This window comes from Pseudorca crassidens, chromosome 6 (assembly GCF_039906515.1).
Source record: "Pseudorca crassidens isolate mPseCra1 chromosome 6, mPseCra1.hap1, whole genome shotgun sequence".
In the NCBI taxonomy this organism is placed as follows: Eukaryota; Metazoa; Chordata; class Mammalia; order Artiodactyla; family Delphinidae; genus Pseudorca; species Pseudorca crassidens.
Genome location: NC_090301.1, coordinates 55,876,815 through 55,896,805, shown reverse-complemented (window position 1 = coordinate 55,896,805; position 19,991 = coordinate 55,876,815). Strand labels below are relative to the sequence as shown.

General features: G+C 40.6%; 2 long non-coding RNA genes across 7 annotated transcripts in view; one reads left to right on the top strand and one right to left on the bottom strand.

Annotated features, from left to right (window-relative positions):
• LOC137225829 (uncharacterized) overlaps window positions 1–19,991 on the bottom strand; it is a 354,758-nt gene that overhangs the window by 294,802 nt on the left and 39,965 nt on the right. For 4 of the 6 annotated variants that reach the window (XR_010944044.1, XR_010944045.1, XR_010944048.1 and 1 more), the window contains exons 3-4: window positions 17,820–17,926; window positions 14,764–14,838 (exon numbers count right to left, since the gene is read on the bottom strand). This is a non-coding gene — a long non-coding RNA (uncharacterized lncRNA). Of the gene's footprint in view, window positions 1–14,721; window positions 14,839–17,819; window positions 17,927–19,991 lie in introns of all 6 variants that reach the window. The other 2 variants (XR_010944046.1, XR_010944047.1) reach the window with 1 other exon arrangement.
• Window positions 615–14,902, top strand: LOC137225830 (uncharacterized). The gene is made up of 3 exons (XR_010944050.1): window positions 615–721; window positions 850–972; window positions 14,536–14,902. It is a non-coding gene; the product is annotated as an uncharacterized lncRNA (long non-coding RNA).

The following is a 19,991-nucleotide window of genomic DNA, read 5'->3' as shown; positions in this document are numbered from 1 at the left end:
AGGGACTGGACAGGTGTTAGTCAAGTGTGCTTTGGTTTAGGGAGAAGCAAGCAGGAAGCCCATGATGCTGAGAATAGAAGCCCCGTCCTTGGATTAACTGAGTTGAGCGAGGGGGATAAACCTGGGACCAGGGTAGCCACACAGGCATCGAGGGCTTAAGTGACAGATCAGTCGTGGTCCTGGAAGAAAACAGATGCATACACGAAAGAGAAAGGAAGAGTTTCACGAAGGGATGATTTTCAGTGGAGGGGCAGGGTTAAAGAAAACCAACAAGGGACTTGATGTCCTCTGGAACTGGAACAGGGCAGCGGAAGGAGTTACTGCCCCTGTGCCTGAAGGGTCAAGGGGAAGGAGCTGGGGGGAATTGTCCCTCAGGGGCTCTGACCTAGAGAGTCACCAGCTGTGGCTATGGGAGACAGCCAGCAAATAGAAGCTGTGGCCTTTATGGAGGAACACAGCCACTGCCAACACAGGGCCTGGCAGGGAGGGAGCCCAGGAACAAATACCACACGTTGTCTTGCTCTGCTCTTCGCTGGCTGGATGCAGAGGGGGCGGGGGGAGCCCAGCTGATGCAGGACACACAAGACAGTCCCTCAGAGCAAAAGCAGGGTAGACAAGTGTGGAGAGTGAATGTGCCGGGGAAAACTAAGAACGCGGAGCACAGCGAGAACCCTGGGACAGAAGGATGCTGCAGCCCATAAGTCACGCTTTGGACCCCCAGGTTGGAATCCAATCCAAGTGTGATTGCTTCTAAGCCCACACAGAAGTGGGCAAGTGGGAGGGAGGGTCTTAATAATTTAGTTAATATTCTTTCTCTCTCTCTCTCTCTCTTTTTTTTTTTTCTGTCAGTTTGGCCCCGGTACTGGTGCTGGTCCAAACACACAGGTGGGAGTCATCTACATTTAGCCAGTGGAGCAAGGGAGGCAGAGGCATGGAAAATAAGACAGGGATGACCGGCTGCTACAGCTCCAGGTAACCCATTAATCTCAGAAACATGTCAACTCTAACACTTGTTCTTGGTTCTCAGGATACCTTCTAGTGGGTCAGGTCAGCATTATCATAGTCTAAGCCCTGTTCAGAAACCTGAGGAAATTTAGACAGCCCAATAAGTTGACACCAACTCCCTCACTTGCAAGTGTATTGGCCATATGAATCACACACAAAAAAAACTTTATTAGAAGAAAATCAACTACCATTAGAAGAAATTTCTGTTCAAAGTTAAGGAGCCCAGGAAGGCTCCTTCACCGGCAGAGACCACACATCCCTCACTCTGGGCTAGAGCTGCTCTCACCCGGCAGGGTCACTGACCCCAGCAGGTGTCTCTAGCCTGGACTGTGTTTCCACCCTCTGCCCGTTCCCACTCACTGCTCATGCTGGAGAACACGCAAACAGCCACTGCTGGCCAAGGCCAAGGCCGAGGCCACTTCCCTGGTCACTGGGCGGCTCCCCAGAACCTCCTTTCCCCAGCCTTAAAGTTTCTTTTAAAGCTCCCAATCCAGTGGGTTCCCTTACAGCTCCCCATGTTGCAGTGTTTGTCTGCTTGCTTGCTCACTTAATTAGGCTCATTTAGCTTCTAGGCTGTAGCAGAAGGTCAAACCACAGTAAGTCATTCAAGCCAGCCGCCCTCCTAGCACAAGCAGCAGGCGCCCAGCATGAAGTCCAGGCACCTCCACTCTGTCCTGTCTTCCTTCTCCACCAAGCACACGCTCAGAGGCTGTAAAGAGCCTTTCTCTTCTTTTTTGTTTGATATTTCAGACCTGGTGCTAACCATCCATTTTAGCCTTTCCCGTCACTAATTTTACCCACTGGGGTTCTTCAGTAAACACAGGTTTTATGGATGCTTTACAAACGTGTTGAGAGAGAATAAAATGGTATAGTCTCATCTCATCCAGATGCTACACAGCTTGATAGGCTAATAATTAGTTTGACCCAGAGAATCTGAGACCTTCCAAAAGGGCTTTCAGGAAGAGCAGCACAAATCATCACCTCATAATAAAAGCCACCATTTGTTGAGACCAACTAGGTCTCATACATTAATCTGTGGGGGTTACCTGTTTATACTTTAATCCCCATATAAATATGTAAAGGATATACTTACCCTTTAATACAGCAGCCCAATGTATTATGTATTCTTATCTCCATTTTAGAAATTAGCTTAGAGTGTTTAGGTAATTTGCCCAAGATTAACAGCTAGGAAGGTGCAAAGACAGGATTGGAATTCGGGTAGCCTGGACAAGCTAATCTGAGTGCCTGCCATGCCTACTAACCCATTATGAGCCCCTGCTGGAAGAGGGGGCTAAATCACCTCATAATGTAGAGCTATAGGAATATGTTCATTTAAAATAATAACAATGTCAAAGCATGGAATTCACAGTACCACAGATATGAGAATAAATAAGATATATGGGTCTGAGTTTTCACCCACTCACATCTGCGTATTCTTAGATGCATTTCTTAGGTGCATGATTTTCCCGGCATGCTGTATAATTTACGTATTTACTTTTCATACCACTTATGGAACTACTGAAGGTATAGGACAATGACTCTTCTCACAGCTTTATTAATACAATTATTATAGAAATTATTAATTCAGTATTTGTGTTTAAGGCTGGCAAACTCCTTTCCCTAAAGCACCATTTCCAATTTCTGATCTTAAGCACATTCAAAAGATCTTGTGACCACCATCCATATGGGCCCTCCCTGATGTCATGATACATTTCCCTAGCTTTCCTGATATCCCACTCTGATGTGTACTCTTTACTTTCTAAGATCCATAGACATTAGCAGCAGGCCTTGACCAACTCAATTGTAGGAGGACCTCTCTCCTGAAAGACATTTTCTAAATGTCTACAGCTTGATCCCTTTACTGCCCAATAGAACACCCTTCCTGCCCCATGGGGGCCTGTCCTCTCCAACCAACCCAGAAAACACCATTCACACTATATTCCATTACTATTGACTATTTACTATTATGTTACATACCATTTGCTTATTCTTTTGTACCAATTAGCATTTTCTTAGCTTTCCCTGAATTATGATACTTTAATTGGTAAAGAAAAGAAAGGAATCAACCATTCAAGAGTATGAAGAAGACATAAAGAAGGTGGCACGGGGTGTTGAGCAGAAGGTACTTGGGGAGTTAAAATAACGGCTGTCAATTCAGGCAACCAAGTACCCTCGCTGCTGACTCCAAAGCTCGTGTATATACTATATGGCAGCACAACCCATGTCCATGCCCTGCCTCACTTAAGGTTCAGCCTTCTGGAGACTCTAGCCCAAGGTCTCTATTACAGAGCTATGCTTGGAAAAGAGAGCAGGTGACGATGAGTGCCAGGGGAAGCAACCAGGGCCGATGTCCTTTACAGTGATGACTAAAGGACGATATTCCTGACATCATCCTTTAGTCATCAGGAATATCAGCAGGGATGAGCAGTTCCCTTGGGAAGCCAGGCAATAGACAGCCTCCCTTCCCTAGGCCAAGACAGGCTGAGTCCAGAGCTTACAAATTAAGTGCCACACAGGCAGAGCAGATGATGTAAATGAGTGAGGTGACCAAGAGAGCGGCAATCAAGAGTGCACACGTAGGGACTTCCCTGGTGGTCCAGTGGTTAAGACTCCATTCTTCCAATGCAGAGGACGTGGGTTTGATCCCTGGTCCGGGAACTAAGATTCCACATGCTGCGCAGTGCGGCCAAAAACAAACAAACAAACAAGAGTGCACATGCAGACTGTAGAACTCCTGCCTAAGCAGAAGGAGCCAGCCACCTCTCATTGCATTGTAGGATTGTGGTCAGTGGTGCCAGCTCCTCTGATTTTCCCAGAGAACTCATAAACCCACATTTTAATGTGAAATATCTCAATTTTTAAATGTTATTGACAATTTTAATATATTTTTAAACTATGTGTGCCCTTGCCTATGGACATGCAGATGTGACCTATGGACTGCAACCCCTGCCTGATGCCTGAACGTTAAGATTAGCTGCTTCTTTCCTTTCACTAGATTGTTCCTTTAAATTGTACCCTCCCTGCAGCCTCTACCCCTCCTCCTTGGCTTTTCCTCTACCTTCTCTTCTTTTGCTTCCACTCACATCATCCTAATTCCTTCAATCCAAACCCTCACTCCCTTCTCTAATGCTGTCCACTTATCCAAATTCCATTATAATGATTATATAAAAAGACCCAACCCCCCATCAAATAAAGCAATTTATGAAAAATCAAAATGAGCAAAACTTTTAAACCTTGGATTAAAAGCCACCTAGTAGACTCCTCTGTCCCGAGGGAACTTCAGGCGTATTAATAATTCAAAGGTTCATACTTGATTGAACTTATTTTTTTTTCCTATTTAATATTACCTCATACACATGCTGTGTTTTCTCTTTAAGCTCTTGAAGTGAAAAGCCCTGTCAGCTTCCCCTGTTCAAACCACTCCAGCTCCCAAATGCCCCTCCTCCTCTCCACAAACATAAAACTGCTAACATTTCAGACCTCTCTCTTTGGAGTTAGCTGACAGTGGTGCCTGGAGCCCTCCTTGGACCTCCTGGGGCTCTAACCCTCTGTGAGGAACCATGGCCATGGCTGGAAGGTCTCTGAAGGAATTTTCTAGATATTCATCTAGCACTTCAGCAACCCGACACTCCACCAACACTGAGACATTTTCACCCCTCATTTTCTGGATTAGACCCAATTTCTGGTCATTTCATAAGACTGAGGTGTCAAAACAGGGCCAATCTTGAGTCTAGAGAGAGTAGGCAATTACCTACATACGGAGATTTACCAAATACAATAAAAACTCAAAACGTCCCCACCTGTTCAAAACAGCTGAAACCTCAAGCCAAGCTTTTCATTCCATCTCCAAGGTACAGGAGACTGTGTCCCAGGAAAAGCTTCAGTAAACTTCAATCCATACTGAGGGATAACTACCGGATGTCGGATGTTGGGCACATTCCTCAAAGAAAGGTTAGGTGGTAGGAGAAAGGAGAGACCTGGGGCCATGTCGTTGGTGGGAGGCCCCACCGAGGCAGGGACGAGGTACCTGAGGTGAGAGGCGTGGCAGTCACTGCACTATTTTGCCTGACTTTCCTTCCTACCCTGCTCCCACTTTGCTCCTCCTCCAAACTGCAGCACAGTCAGTATTTTTGCCTGCCACAATCAGAGAATTTGGGGAAATACTTTAACACATCCTCCAGTCATTAACACAAGATCAAAATCCTTAACCCACCTCCCACCCCCAATGACTCCTGTACCACCCCAGCATTTACAACGTTTACACAGACAACTCAGGAGACCATAAAATCTGCTGGAGTGTTACGCTGGTAATTCCTGAATCTGAAAACTTGAGGCAAGTCCTTTCTCATTGAGGAATTTCACTTTCCTCATCCAACAGAGATACAGCTCAGAGGGCACACTCCCATGTTGGGTATAATTCTTTGGGTGAAATGTTTAGAAGAGTCCTGCCAACACAGAGCAGCAATTTCCATGCAAATTCGCGCCTGTGGGGAAAAATGCAATTGGTCCAACTATTGTACTGATGGGACACCCGCTTCCCACTCCACTGGGGTGTGGAAACACGAAGGAAGAGATCTATCTGTTTGTTCAGCCTCTGCGCGTGCCAAACATAAACGACTCCTGTGTTGCAAAGGAGGCCTTCGCTCCCCACTGCTGCTCAGTGGCAAGGATTGCATAGAAATGAGAAGTTGTGTTCCCCTCCTTCTCAGCGGGATTGTAAGAAGAAAGGCAGTGTTTTTCAGAAAGAATCAGAAAAACAAAGCCAGGGCATTTATGTTTTGTGAAACAAAAAAGGTTGGTTAACCATGTGGAGTTTACAAAGAAAAATAATAATAATCTACTCAACTTGGTTAATTCCTGCGGTGACAGTGTTTCAATCCACCCACCTCAATTCCAATGGCCTGTGGCCACGCTGGGGCAGTGATGGATACAGTGGCGCAGAGTTCAAGACCCATAGATTGTTCTGGTCTCTGCCACTAACTATCAAGATGAACTGGGGCAAATTGCAATAAATGAGTTGAAGTAGCTCAGTGGTCTTCAAACTGGGGTTCAGCGACATCTGCCCTAGTGCATGAAGACTTTCTGAGGGCTTTCCAGGGGAAGGGAGAGCTTTGGGGAATCAACTGCCAAATCTTCAACTTCCACATGTCCTCTTTCCTGAAATGAATCTGCTAAAATCATGTCTCAAGGACTCTTTTTTTCCTCCAATAATCCTTTTCCTTCTTTGCAAAAGAAAAGCACACTCCTCCAGTAATCCTCTTCCTACTTTGCAAAAGAAAAGCACACTCTTCAACCACCACAGTCCTACTCGGGTGCATTGTCCTGAGGTGTGAAAACCTCCAGAGCTTCTTCCTGAGGGAGGGTCCTTTGAGAGAAAAGCAGGAGCGTTTCAAAAAGAAACAGAGGGGAGGTGAAACACTCATGGCAAGCCTCTTTCTTGGCTTCTTCTTTCCCTCACTCTCTTCTTTCCTTCCTTCGTTTCTTACAGTAGGAATCCAGAAGCAAGAAGGTTCCAAAGGGTCACGTACTAACACATTCATTTGAATTAAAAAATGAAATAAGATGTTTTTTTCTGACAGAAAGTAAATCCAATTTGGCAGAATGGTTTGACAATAAGGACTAGCTTTGCCAATTAATTTATATGATGGACACTCTCCATAAATTTAATGAGCTAAATCTGCAGCTCCAAAGTTTTGATGAAAATACAGTTTTAATCATGGATATAATATTCAGTATATCAGCTAAAATATACTTTGTAACTATTTAAATTTATGATAAAAATTTTAGATGTCAACTCACAAAGGATCTTTCCAAATTATTTTACAGACTACATGAGCAAAAAAGACTGAAGCCACTAGTCTAGGAAGGAATTCCACTAGTCTGGAGCTCTTTCCAGGTCAACTGCATGTGGAAATTCTTGGTCTTTTCTCTTTATCCCTCTCTCTGCACCCAGCCATATACCTGAGTCTCCTAGCCTTGCCATAATGCTTTACCAATCACAGTATTTGAGAGGAGACTTTGTTTCTAGTGTTCAGTATCCCTTCAGCTACCCCCAAATAAAACTAGCCTGAAAGACCCAGAAAAGTCGAGGGAGAAGCTATGGGAACCAGGCAGAAAGTCCCCAAAGCACTTTCCATATGTCTTGACCATCTTACAGATGAGGGGACTGGAATGAACAGACTGAGCATCTCAACTGTATCAGTAAAAATAATAAACTGGTCTGTCCCAATCTCCCCACAGTACTAACTTAATATTTACTTCCCACTCATAAGAAAGAGAGATGATATTCAAGGTCAAACAGCAACAATTCTTTTTAACTTTCTCTTTGTAATGCATTTAATTGACACAATTCTTATATTTGTCCACAATGATCACTCCTGGATGTGAAAATGAGAAGAAAAAACTACATAGATATAGAGAGATAGAGACAGAGATAAATACAGAGAGATAGAGATAGAGATAGAGACAGAGAGATAGAGATAGAAATATATAGAATAGCTCCCATTCCCTTTGCTTGATTTATAGAAGGCCAGAGTGGTAACAATCTCTATTTTACCAATAAACCTCAGAAAAGGAGATAATTTCTTCAGTGACTCTGATTAGCTATACTAGCTAGCTGGTTTTGCTTTAGACAAAATTTCTCTAATTTTTTTGTGCCATGGCCGCCTTTAGCCATCCAGTAATGTCTATGCAACCCCTTTTTTCTCCAGAGTGGCTGCACCACTTTTTTTTAAAATTGTAGTAGCACTTAACAGGATATCTACCCTTTTTAAAAATATTTATTTATTTATTTGACTGCACCTGGTCTTAGTTGCGGCACGTGGGATCTTGTTCCCCGACCAGGGATCGAACCTGGGCCCCCTGCATTGGGAGCGTGGAGTCTTAGCCACTGGACCACCAGGAGATCTACCCTTTTAACAAATTTTTAACTGTACAATACAATCCTGTTAACTATAGACACTAGAACTGATTTATCTTGCATAACTGAAACTTTATGCCTGTGGAAAAATAACTTCCCATTTCCCCCTCTGCCAGCCCCTGGTAACCACCATTTTACTCTCTGCTTCTATGAATCTGACTATTTCTGATTCCCCAGATAAGTCAGATCATATAGTACTTGTCCATGTGTGTCTGGCTTATTTTACTTAGCATAATGCCCTCCAGAACCATCCATGTCATCGTAAATGGCAGGATTTCCTTCTTTTTTAAGGTTGAATAATATTCCATTGTATATATAAATCTCATTTTCTTTATTCATTCATCCATCAGTGGACATTCAGGTTGTTTCTATATCTTGGCTATTGTGAATAGTGCTGCAGTGAACTTGGAAGTGCAAGTGTCTCTTCAGGATCCTGATTTCAATTCTTTTGGAAGTGGGATTTTATGGACCCCTTTGCAGAATACACATAAGAAATGAGTAAGATTGCAAAAGGAGACAATCATCTAGAAATACTGTTATAAAAACATTTTTAAAAGCAATTTTGTGGCATAGTAGTATTTGTGCTTTTTTATTAATATATTAAATAGCAAGTGTCAGGAGCAAGAATAATATTTATCATAAGTTTAAGGTAGTGATTAGTATACAAAGTATTTTGAAATATCTGCAACGACTATGTTATTAAAAAATTTATGATTTGGTGAAAAATTCACAGATACTGCTGATATAATTGGGGTTTGCTGCTTATATACATAATAAAAGGAAATGTTAAATTTCAGTTAGAATTTAGTGAAAATACTTAAGTTTTTCCCATTCAAATTCACAGATCCCTTGCTCTAGACAAATTATGACTCAGGCAATATTTTGAAGGCCTGTCCACCTTCCTTTTTTGGCCCTCTTTACTCTTCTGGTTGGCTCTTCCTTCCCTGTATACCTACCCTATGGTAGTTTTGATAAGCTGTTGTGATAGCATAGCTCATGTATAATAACCACCATTCATTGACTGTCTACCATTTTGCATACCTTATTTATGTGCCTTCTGACAACCGTCCAAGACATTTGATGGAAAAAATAAAAAAAACACAACTGAAGCTCAGGAGGTTAAATAACTTGCCCAAGGCAACAAAGTGGAAGACTCGGTATTCAAAACTCAGGTCTGTATGGCTTAAAACTTACTCCCATTTTCACTACACTCCACTGCCCCCTTCTGGCTTGGAGAAATTTTGCATTTTAATAGGGAGTCTAAAAACCAAATACCTCCAAGAAATAGATTTCTGATGGAATTTCAGGGCATCAGAAGAGAGCTATTTGGAGATAAAGAGTCTTTAGACACTCTTTCAATTTTGCAATACGAGTAATTCTTTTCACCCACCGCCCTACTTCAGAGAGATAAGGAACTGAATCAAACCACAGAAATATATCCCTAATCCTCGTGAGGGCTGCACAAATTTCAGAACATTGTGGACAAACAGAACGCTTCAGTACTTTTGAAGGGAAAAGGGAGATTGTGGGGAGGATATTTTACCCAGATGCCACTGCAAGCATTGTTCTAGATGCATTCTGGATTTTTTTAATTACTCCAAAGACAGTAAAGAAACTATGATCCTTACTTGATAGAGGAGGAACTGAGTGCCAAAAAGGATGAAGAAAAGGGAAGGAAGGGCTCTCCCCATCTGTACAACTTCTCAGTAGCTTTCTGTTGTTATAAGCAGATTCCCCAAATTCTAGAAGGAAGAAAGTACTGGGCAGGGAAAGGAGAGCATCTAAAACATTGTTTCACAGATGAAGTACAAAAACAACTTGAAGGCAGCGCCCTCCTTCTAGACTGTAAACTCCCCAAGGGAAGGGACTGCATCTTTTACACATCTACTCTCCTGAGCAGCTGGAATGGGGTCTGACACAGGAGAGGCTCACAGTGATTCTTTTAACCATACAAGGCAACACTGGCCTGTGAACTTCCTCTGTAGCTCTTTAGAGGATCCAAGGCATTCTGTCAGTATCGGACACCCAGTGTTTTTAGCAGCTTGATTTTCCAGGCAATAAACTTTGGACAATGCTGTATTCATTAATCACTGAAATGATGCACATCTCTATCTCTTCTCATTATCCTTCTCTCTTATCATGCTTTCTACTATTTTAAGGCAGAACTGGTAAGTATTGTACCCACTGCAACCACTGGATGACAGGCTTCATCTGGCTTTTTACTAATATTTGTCAAGTTCAAATATATGGTATTCTATTGAGTGCATTAGAAAATTAAGATGGATGGGAATGGATTATGTCTAACATCTTTTATACTACAAACATTATAAAAAGTCTCCACTAGTCTCTAACTAGACCTTCTCCCTTATCTAGTGTTAACTCTAAGAAGCCATTTCAACAAATACTTATCAAACACCTACTATAAACTTTGTCCTATTCTAGGTGCAAGGAGTAGGGAATACAATGTGATAAGTCAAAGCAGCAGTATAAATAAGCTCTCTGAATCAACCGAGAAGTAACTCATTTTTGCAGTGCTTCCTACTTTTTAAATTGCTTTCACAATACTAGCTCATATTTTTCTTAAGGTCACATCCTCCCCTAGGTGGTAGGTAGAGCAGGTATTATTACCAAGTATTAACAAGTTTGCAAGACTTGCCCAAGTTCTGACAGTGTATTAGTAGGAGAACTAAAGCTAGAGTCCAAACCACGAAGATCTGGCCCAGGACTTGAGTCTCCACTTTCACGATCTATTCCTTTTCCAGGCAGACTGCTTTCCTATATAACCAACGTCATTCAATAACACTGCGATACCTATTCTGAGACCTCACAATCCAACTCATGATGGAGACCCCTGTTGTTCTACATCTCACCCCAAAGTTCCACATGCAATTATTCCACCAGGTTAATGAGTAGAAATGGTTAATGAACTATGAATTCCATACTTAGGGGTTCCACTTATCTATTGCTACATAAATTATTCTGAAACCCAATGGTTTAAAACAACAATTTTACTATGAGTCATGATTCTATCTATCAGGAATTCGGGCTGAGCTTATCATCTATTGATTCATCTATTCCACGTGATGTTGATGGTGATCACTCAGCTATATTCAGCTGGAAGATGGCCTCAATCACATGTCTGACACCTTACAGGGGAAGGAAAATGGCTGTAACACTGGACTTAGCTGGGACTATCGGCCAGAGCACCTGTATGCGACCTTTCCAGTATGGCAGCCTCAGGGTAATCAGACTTTTTACCTGGAGTCTCAGGGCTCAAGAGTGATGAGGTAGAAGCTGCATGGTCTTTTGTGACCTAGCCTCAGAAGTGACATAGCATCACTTCCATCATATTCTTTTGGCCAATGCAGTCACCAGCTTGCTCAGATCCAAGGAGAGGAGACACAGACCCTACCTCTCCATGAGAAGAGTGCTAAAGGATTCATGGCCATGATTTTAAACAGTTCCATATGGATTTCTTATATTAACTTATAATTCCTCCTCTTAGCCAATGGTGGTCAAGAGAGCTGTCTCTGTTCCCATGCCACCCATTTCCTCTTCTCAAGTCACCCAAATTTGCTAGCCTTCTGTCTGTTCTGCACGCTCGGCATGCTCCTGTCCCCTGCAGTGCTGTGTTGGTTGGTCATTTCCTGGATCAGGGCCCTCGTTACATAAGGTTCACAGCCTTCATCCATGGCTGCATGAGGTATACACTAAGGGACTGAGTCCTCATTATTTTTATTAAAAGGCGCTGGTGCTGGTTGTTTAGTGCCAGGAATGGCTTCTCTCTCCACTAGTGCTACTTTTGCATCATTCAGTCCCTGAGGCACTCCTGTTGTTTCCTTGTATGTATGTCAGCTGTGCACCGATCTCTGCCAACTTAGAACTGAGCTCTCAGAGTAGGGTCTTTACCTGTCCTAATAGGATGTTTTGTGTTCCCAACAGTACACTTGAGACCGAATTGCAAAGCAGATAAGAACACAAGCTTTGGGGTCAAAAAGCTCTGGATTTCTAATCCCTGCTCCACCACTGTGTAATATTGTCCAAGCTACTTCATATCACTGAGCCTTAGTTTCCTAGTCTGAAAAATGGAGACAAAGATATATACTTCCTGTCAAAGGGGTTAAAAGGTTCTATGTAGACAAAGCAATTATCACATCACTGGTACTTAGTAAATACCCACTAAATGGTAACTACAGTAATAGTAGCACTACCAGTAGTAGCAACGGTGGTTAACAATATCTGACAAAGGACTATGATGACATAAAGTAAAGGACTCATGAGCATGCAAATGAATTCCTTTTTCTACAGATATATAAACTGGACTTAAAATATGTATGGATATGAGTATGAACATACATACACATGTATAAGTTAAAATATTTATATTTTCCCTAGGTATATTTTATTTATATTTTTTAAACGTCCACATGGGTATTTTCTGTCATTCATTCATACCAGCTTTTCAAGTAACTTTTACCAAGAGAATCTACCTATTTTAAAAAAGCATTCAAATGCTGTGGTTGGGCTTGGCATATCACAAAGAATACAGCATGATGAAAATGTCTCTAGAGCATCATAAAGAAACACTTCAATATTTAATATGGGTGGATTTACTCCAAGGGCTGAAACACAGTCTGCCTATCACCAGTTCAGTTTTGAAATACAGTTCTTGGCTCCACTCCGCACTTCAATGAATGTGATCAGTGCAAATTCACAAGATGAATAAATCTTAAGGATATTGAACTAAGTTATTTCCCAACACAAGAACACAGGGAGCAAGACAATCTTGATTAGACGATGCCTGAACTAATATTTCATCTTGGACTAGATGTTGTAAAGTTTCATGTTATTGACTCCCTGTTTGAATCTTCTTTGGAGAAAAGCAATATTCTACTCTGAATTGGTTATTATCACAACATCATCCCCATAGTTAAGATCTGTCAATATTCCTTCATCCGGGAGACGCTTAAGGTCTAAGGTTTTACTGGTCCTGACATGAAGTAATCTGTATCACAATTCACATGCAATTCACATCACTTATACAGTTCAATCTTTCTGAACAAGTGAAAATCCACCCAACAGAGACTATATATACCTGCCATTCATCTACAACTGTGCAGAAGAAACTGGGTGGAGGATAGAGTTAAGGGCATTTTAGAGGGTCTGAAATTTTACTTCCCAACAGGCAGCAAAGGATGGGATGAAACATTGAAAGTTCCTAGGTTTGGTATAAGTACAGTGTATTAATTTCCTAGGGCTGCCATAACAAAGTACCGTAAACTGGGTGGCTTAAAGGAGATTTACTGGCTCATGGTTCTGGAGGCTAGAAATCCAAAATCAAAGTATCAGCAAGATTGGTTCCTTCTAAGAGCTATGAGGGCAAATCTGTTCATGGCTCTCTCCTAGCTTCTGGTGGCCCCAGGTATTCCTTGGCTTGTGACAGCATAACTCCAACCTCTGCTTCCATCTTCACATGGCTGTCTTCTCCCTTGTGCGTTTACATCATCTTCCCTCCATGTACATGTACCTCTGTGTCCAAATTTATTTTATACAAAGACATTTGTCATATTGGATTAGGGCCCACCCTTATGACCTCATTTTAACTCAGTTACCTCTGTAAAGGCCCTATTTCCAAATAAGGTCATGTTCTGAGGGGGTTAGGACTTCAACAGATGTTTTATGGGTGACACAATTCAACCCCTAACATTCAATATGTAAAATTGAGAGCAAAACAGAGCAAGGAAATGGCACAGCCATATTACAGCAATGTAGGACCAGGAAAAATGCCAAAGTAACACAAAAGATTATCATTCGTGCCTTCCAAAATTATTTTTCCATTGTTTAGTCTCCTTTTATGCAAGCTACCATTGTTTCACTTTCAATCTCTGTAATTCAAAGCACAGAGAACAATTTGATAACCTTTTTTCCCAGATCTGTCTTGGGATGTCTGGTTCCCAAATAGGTTCTTCTGTTAGGTACAGGATTTCCCTGAGCTTTCTATATTTGTTATTTCTTTAGCAAAAGGGTTTGGAATAACTTGCAGTCAACAGTTCTGTATCATATTTTGCTAAGAATAATAGATGTGTATGGTGATTATCATTAGACTTGAGTCAGTTATAAATTGACAAAATCCTTCCAAACATTGGAAAATTGATCTCATCTTTCTCAGAAGAATGTTTTTCCTCTCTTCACCTCTGGCCTCCAGCTTCTTAGAACCAACACCATTCAGGGAGGGTTTAAATAAAGAATCTACAGCATTTATGATGTTCTTAGGCCATAAATAATGCCTCTGCCAAGGACTGGGCTCTTAGAAATGGACTTTTGCTTTCTCTCAAGTATACTGCAAGGAGGAACACTATGAATCTGGGAATATCTCCTTCCTTTGCCAAAAGTATATGTTTTAAGCTTTGGAACCTCCTAAAGGACTAGCCGGCAAATACTGTATGAGAAATGTAGGACAAGAGACCAAGTAATAGAAATCATATCTGAATCCAACTTTGGATATGTGTGAGATTTTGAGATTGTACTCTACAGTAGAAGCAATACCATATAAAGTAGAGCCAATGTGAGAAATGCTTAGACTAATCTTTGTAACTGCATTTTCCCCCTAGATTGGATGGAGCTTTGAATATTCCAAAGTCAGAAGAGGAGCCACGATTCAAGAGATATGTAAAGAAACCTTGGAAGAAAATGTCTAGTCTCCAGAACTAAGAGTTAACAGAATTATAACTAATTCTAACAAATTTGAAAACCAAATACCAGAATCAGAGGACCATATAGTGGTATCATATTTTTACCTGAGTAATTGATATTATAGAAAATCAAGTTGTGGAAGATACCTTTGCAGCAACCGCAGCCCTAGATTCATGTTCAATATGTGGATTTCTGGATCTTTCAAAGGGTGCCAACATGTGCTAAATGAAAGAAAAAGAAATATTAGAATCATCTTCCTCAAACTTGACCTACTAATTTCAGAGATAAAAGTCACTTAGCTTAACGGTTGTTTGGCTGCTTGGGCTAGAGTAGTGGCTTTAGATATTTTTCTTTCGAGTGAAATTGTAGCTTTACTGTAATACATTTTATGGCATCTCATAACATTGATATGGTGTAATAACTACAGTTATGTTACATGATCTCAAAACTAGGACAGCCCTTACAGATTGTCTATCTTTTCAAAGTAGCTTTTACATACATGATCACTGTATCTCAGGTTACTAACTCAAAAGAATACGGAGGTCCAGAATGGATGTGTGACTTGCCCAAACTCACCCACAAGGCAGAGCCAGGACCTTGCCCTCCATGCTCTCTGCATCCTCTTTTCCATTTCTATTTCACATCCATATCACCTCCAAACACTTTGCTCAAATACTTCAGCATCTGAGTCACAGTTGCTCTCTCTCCCCAATCTTCAGCCATCATTCTCAGTAACAGAATCATCCAAGCTGATGACTAGAAAATTTCTCAACAACTCTCGTCCTCAACTCCATCACACTTCAGCCACACTTGGATTTTCTCATCACTAAGAACTGCTTACCTCTGAAATCTCTAGTCAGTTTTCCTTTTCTGGCACAATTCTGGCACGTTCCTCTCACATATCTACTTAATCTGCCTATTGCAATAATCAGTCAGTCAAAAGAATACCAACTGAGAACCTACTGCACCCAGGCCTGGGAAATCAGTGTAAGGCCAGCTAACCATGGGCCTAGCGCCCTCTTGGACCCCTTGTTCAGGTAGCAGCTCACTATACACCAGTGCACACCTGCTCTGAAGGCCTCAACTGTCTCCTCAGCAATGGATGGTCACCCTCTCTAGCATCCTAAAATCCTTCAGTTCACTGATCGTCCATCATTCCAATCCCCAAATCCAGGTCACTTCATTGTTCACATTCTCTGCTCCCAGACTACCTTGCTGCTAGATAAGATCATAAACCTACAATGACTAGTTCCACCACAAATTCAAATTCTTCAGCTTGATCTAAGAAGTTTAAATTACTTCAAAAGACCCAGAGAGAACCAAAAAATGGATGGAAGTCTTAAAGACGCAGATTTTTGTTGACACAAGATAGCAATTTATAACCAGGTCAGCTAACCAGGAACAGAATAGTAATGAGCTATTGGTAGCATAAGTAGAGTTCAAATCAAAGGTTCCCAAACATGACTGGCTTTAACACCTGAAGAGAATTATTAAAATACAGAGTCCCAAGTCCTACTTCAGACCTACTGGATCAGAACCTCTGGGAGGTGTATTTCTAAAGCTCCCTGATAGATTCTGATACAGCTAATTCACAGGCTGATATTAGGGTCCCACTGGGCTATACTCTTGGCCATACTTTTTTCCAGGACACAATGAGAGGGATTTCTTCACTAAAGAGGAGTCTGGACTGAATTGTCTGCCTTTATATTTTATTTCTTCTTCTTTCTCCTCTACCTGAACCTGAAATCTGTTAATGTTGTCTGTTCTCTGTCCCACATATGGCTCTTAGAACTCAACACACTGATGCAACTCGGGAGCACAATCCCTGCCCAGATCAGCTGTGTGAGTCCAGGGTTCCCGCCAGTCTAGAAATGACAGTGGTGGATGCACATGCAAATCCTACTTATTCCACCTCTGCGGACATGAAGCACCACAACTTCTCTTAATTTTCCCCCTGACAAGGATGGGCTGCCTGCTCTTTATTCTCTTCTGCCCTCTTGCCTCATTTGTAATGACTTTATGTAGCCAAAATGAATGTTTCTTCATTTCTGCCCTTCTAGCAGAAGTAAAAGCAAGATGAACATCACATCTTTGCTGGACTAAACACTTAAATACATTTGTTGCTGCAGTGGCCGCTGTGGACTCTGCCAAGGTGCAGCTTATGTCACTGTTTTGAAACATCTTTATGGTCAGTGAAAAGATCATTACCTCCAGTGATGGTAAGATTCAAATAGCCAGTTCCAGTAACATCCCTGAAGATAAGTCATAGTCTGATCAGTTGATTTATAATAAATCTCCCATATGTGTATCTTGATAAAAGCAGACTTTTCAGGATTTTTTTAAGTTCCCTATCAAGGCTTTCCTTTTCATATTTTTCAGTTGCCAAATTATATAAAGTTATAATTTTCCTCATTTACTATGGATATGATTGACTACATAGTCCTTAAAAAAGTTACCTGCAATTAAAATTACTTGACCCCAATTTCATATACACACAAAAAATAGATAATACTCTAAATGCTATCTCATCTTGTCGTTTCTCGTTGAATTACAAAAGGTTTCACACAGGTCAGCATTGCTGGTGCCTCCTTACTTTCATTTCTGTAACAATCTTCTTTATTATTAATAAGGTGATGGCAATAAAAGTAATAATAATGTCTGCATTTTTTTCCCAAGAGCACAAACGTCTTGGCTCTGAGTACCAACATGCACTAAAATATATGACAGATGCTGTGTATCTTTCTTTTTTTTTTTTAGCATCTTGAATGTCTTAAACAATTTTCCTTTAGTTACTATGGAAGTTCCTAACAATCCCAGTTACTAAAGGCAAGAGATTGGTAAAAAAAAAATTAAATTTTCCTTCTTTCCTTTTGTCCTTTTAACAGAGCGGCCTCACATTTTCGATCTTTCAAGTCTCATATACACATCACAAATTATTTGAAATTTGAATGTTATTAGAGAAATAATTCTGTTTTCTTCTCAAGGAAGAATAAAAACCTAATTTATGTAGGAGTTTTTCTAACAGGAGAAAATGGTCATGACTTATGGAGACGTAAGCTATGTCTTTGAGAAAAAGCTGGGCTTCAGGCCCACAGTCTGGACTATTCTCTTCTCACCCAGATTCATTCACCGTATTCTTCCCTTATTAAATCAGCCTTTTGGAAATGTTACTTCTCTTTGAGTCATCTGGTAGACCACTTACCATCAAAGAAATAGACTTTGATTTGTTGGTTATTTCTTTCTAGGCACCAAACTCACGAATCCAGAGGCAGCCACAAGACGAATGAGTCACCAGGTGCACATCAAGTTCTGAAGTACAGAAAGATAAGAATGATTAAATAAAAGCCCCCATTTGGTTCAGATTTTATTTTTTATTCATTTCAATTTGTTAAACATTTATAGAACTTTTAGTGTCCTGGAATAAGTTCCCTTGAAAATTGAACCTGGGGCAAGTCTTAAATTCTAAGCTTTACTGGGAGATATAATTCCAGGGCAGTGTGAGTGATAGAAAAGAGAACGGAAGCAGGTAAGATTGGGAAGCACATACAAGGTATTGTGTTACAAAATTAGTCATTTCACAAAGAGACACAGTCTCTTGGGATAAGCTATACAGAAAGCTTTCTCTTGGTATTGTCCATCAAGGGGTGGAAAAGAGAGATAAATTAACCATTAGCTTCCTCCCATCTATTATATCCCGCAACCATAAGTTGCCATCTAGCAACTGGAGTGGAAGAAGAAATCCAGAGCTCTAGAGAGACATAAAGGCCAGAGAATCTGAGGTGGCACAAAAGAGGTGTCTTGATACATTTATCATGTACAATGAAAGTCCTTTTATAGTATATTTCCTAGTCAAATATGACTATCAAAATTAAAATTAAATATATCCTACCTGTATTTTCAAATCACAACTAAGAAAAAAGTAACTTTTGATCACTGGTTGCCTTTGAAGAAGACATATGTAATAGTATATAATTTTTTTAGGAATTGTTTTTACCTGTGAATTTCATTTCTAGTATTGCTAAACAATAAACGTCAATCAAAGAAAAAACAATGGATTTTTCTAGAGAAGACTGCTGAAGCCTCTCTAGACTAGCAGAATTAAATAAATATTAAACAGAAGCTTCTAAGGAAACATTCAAAAATCAAGTGAGTTCTCTAGGTGGTCACCTATGGGAAGGTGGTTAGGGATGACTCTAACTTCCTTAACAAAATGTGAGTATCATGTCCACTGTTATGGGAGAAGGAGGGAGAAATTTAGGAAGAACAGATTACTTCCTTCATTAGTATGCAAATAACTTATTTATATGCAAATAATATGAGCAGCACTGTGGTTATAATACTTGGTCTTACAAAGAAATCGTTTAAATTCATCTGCCTGGGGGAAGAAAAAAGCTTTTTTTTTTTACTATCCTACCAAACTTTCTACTAAATTATTTGGGCCAGAATAACTCTGCATCTGATGTAATCTGAACCAGTATTGTTGGACACATCTTTAATTGTGATTAAAACACTTCAGCTCAGTCTAATTTCTTTCTGCTTCAAGGGCGTCCAAATGTCCTTAAGGACAGATAATTCCATCCATAACTACCATCACCATTACCACCATTAAGTATTTGGATAACATAATATCTGATGTTAAAGAAGTCATTTATTTGAAAAGCATAGAAGACAACTTAATTCTGCTATGTACCAAGTCTTACTTGCCATGAATTAGCAGTTCAAGGTGCTTACACTGTTAACCCCAAATCTTTGGACTACTTTTATTTTCAGTTCGTCCAAAAATTCTCGAAAAAAAATCTATTACTTACATGTGGTAATTCTCTACCTACAAGGAGAATAAGGAGTCTGCTCAGGCCATCCAAAATAATAATAGAGGACCTTATCTTGTTATAGGACTACTCCACACAAAAGATGTCCTAGTTTGCTAGGGTTGCCATAACAAAGTACCACACACAGACTGAGTGGCTTAAACAACAGAAATTTATTGTATCATTTTCCAAAAACCAGGAGTACAAAATCAAGGTGTTGGCAGGGTTGTTTCCTTCTGAGTGCTGTGAGGGAAGGATCTGTTCCAGGCCTCTCTCCTTGGCTTGCAGATGGCCATCTTCTCCCTATGTCTCCTCATAATGTCTTGCCTCTATGCATGTCTCTGTGTCCAAATTTTCCCTTTTGGTAAGGACAACAGTCATATTGGATAGGGTGCATCCTAATGATCTCATTTTAACTTGATTACCTCTGTAAAGACCCTCTCTCCAAATAAAGTCACATTCTGAGGTACTAGGGTAAGGATTTCAACATATGAATTTAGAAGGGGACACAATTCAACCCATAACACTCCCTAACACTCTTGCATTTTGGTTATATGATCTGCAAA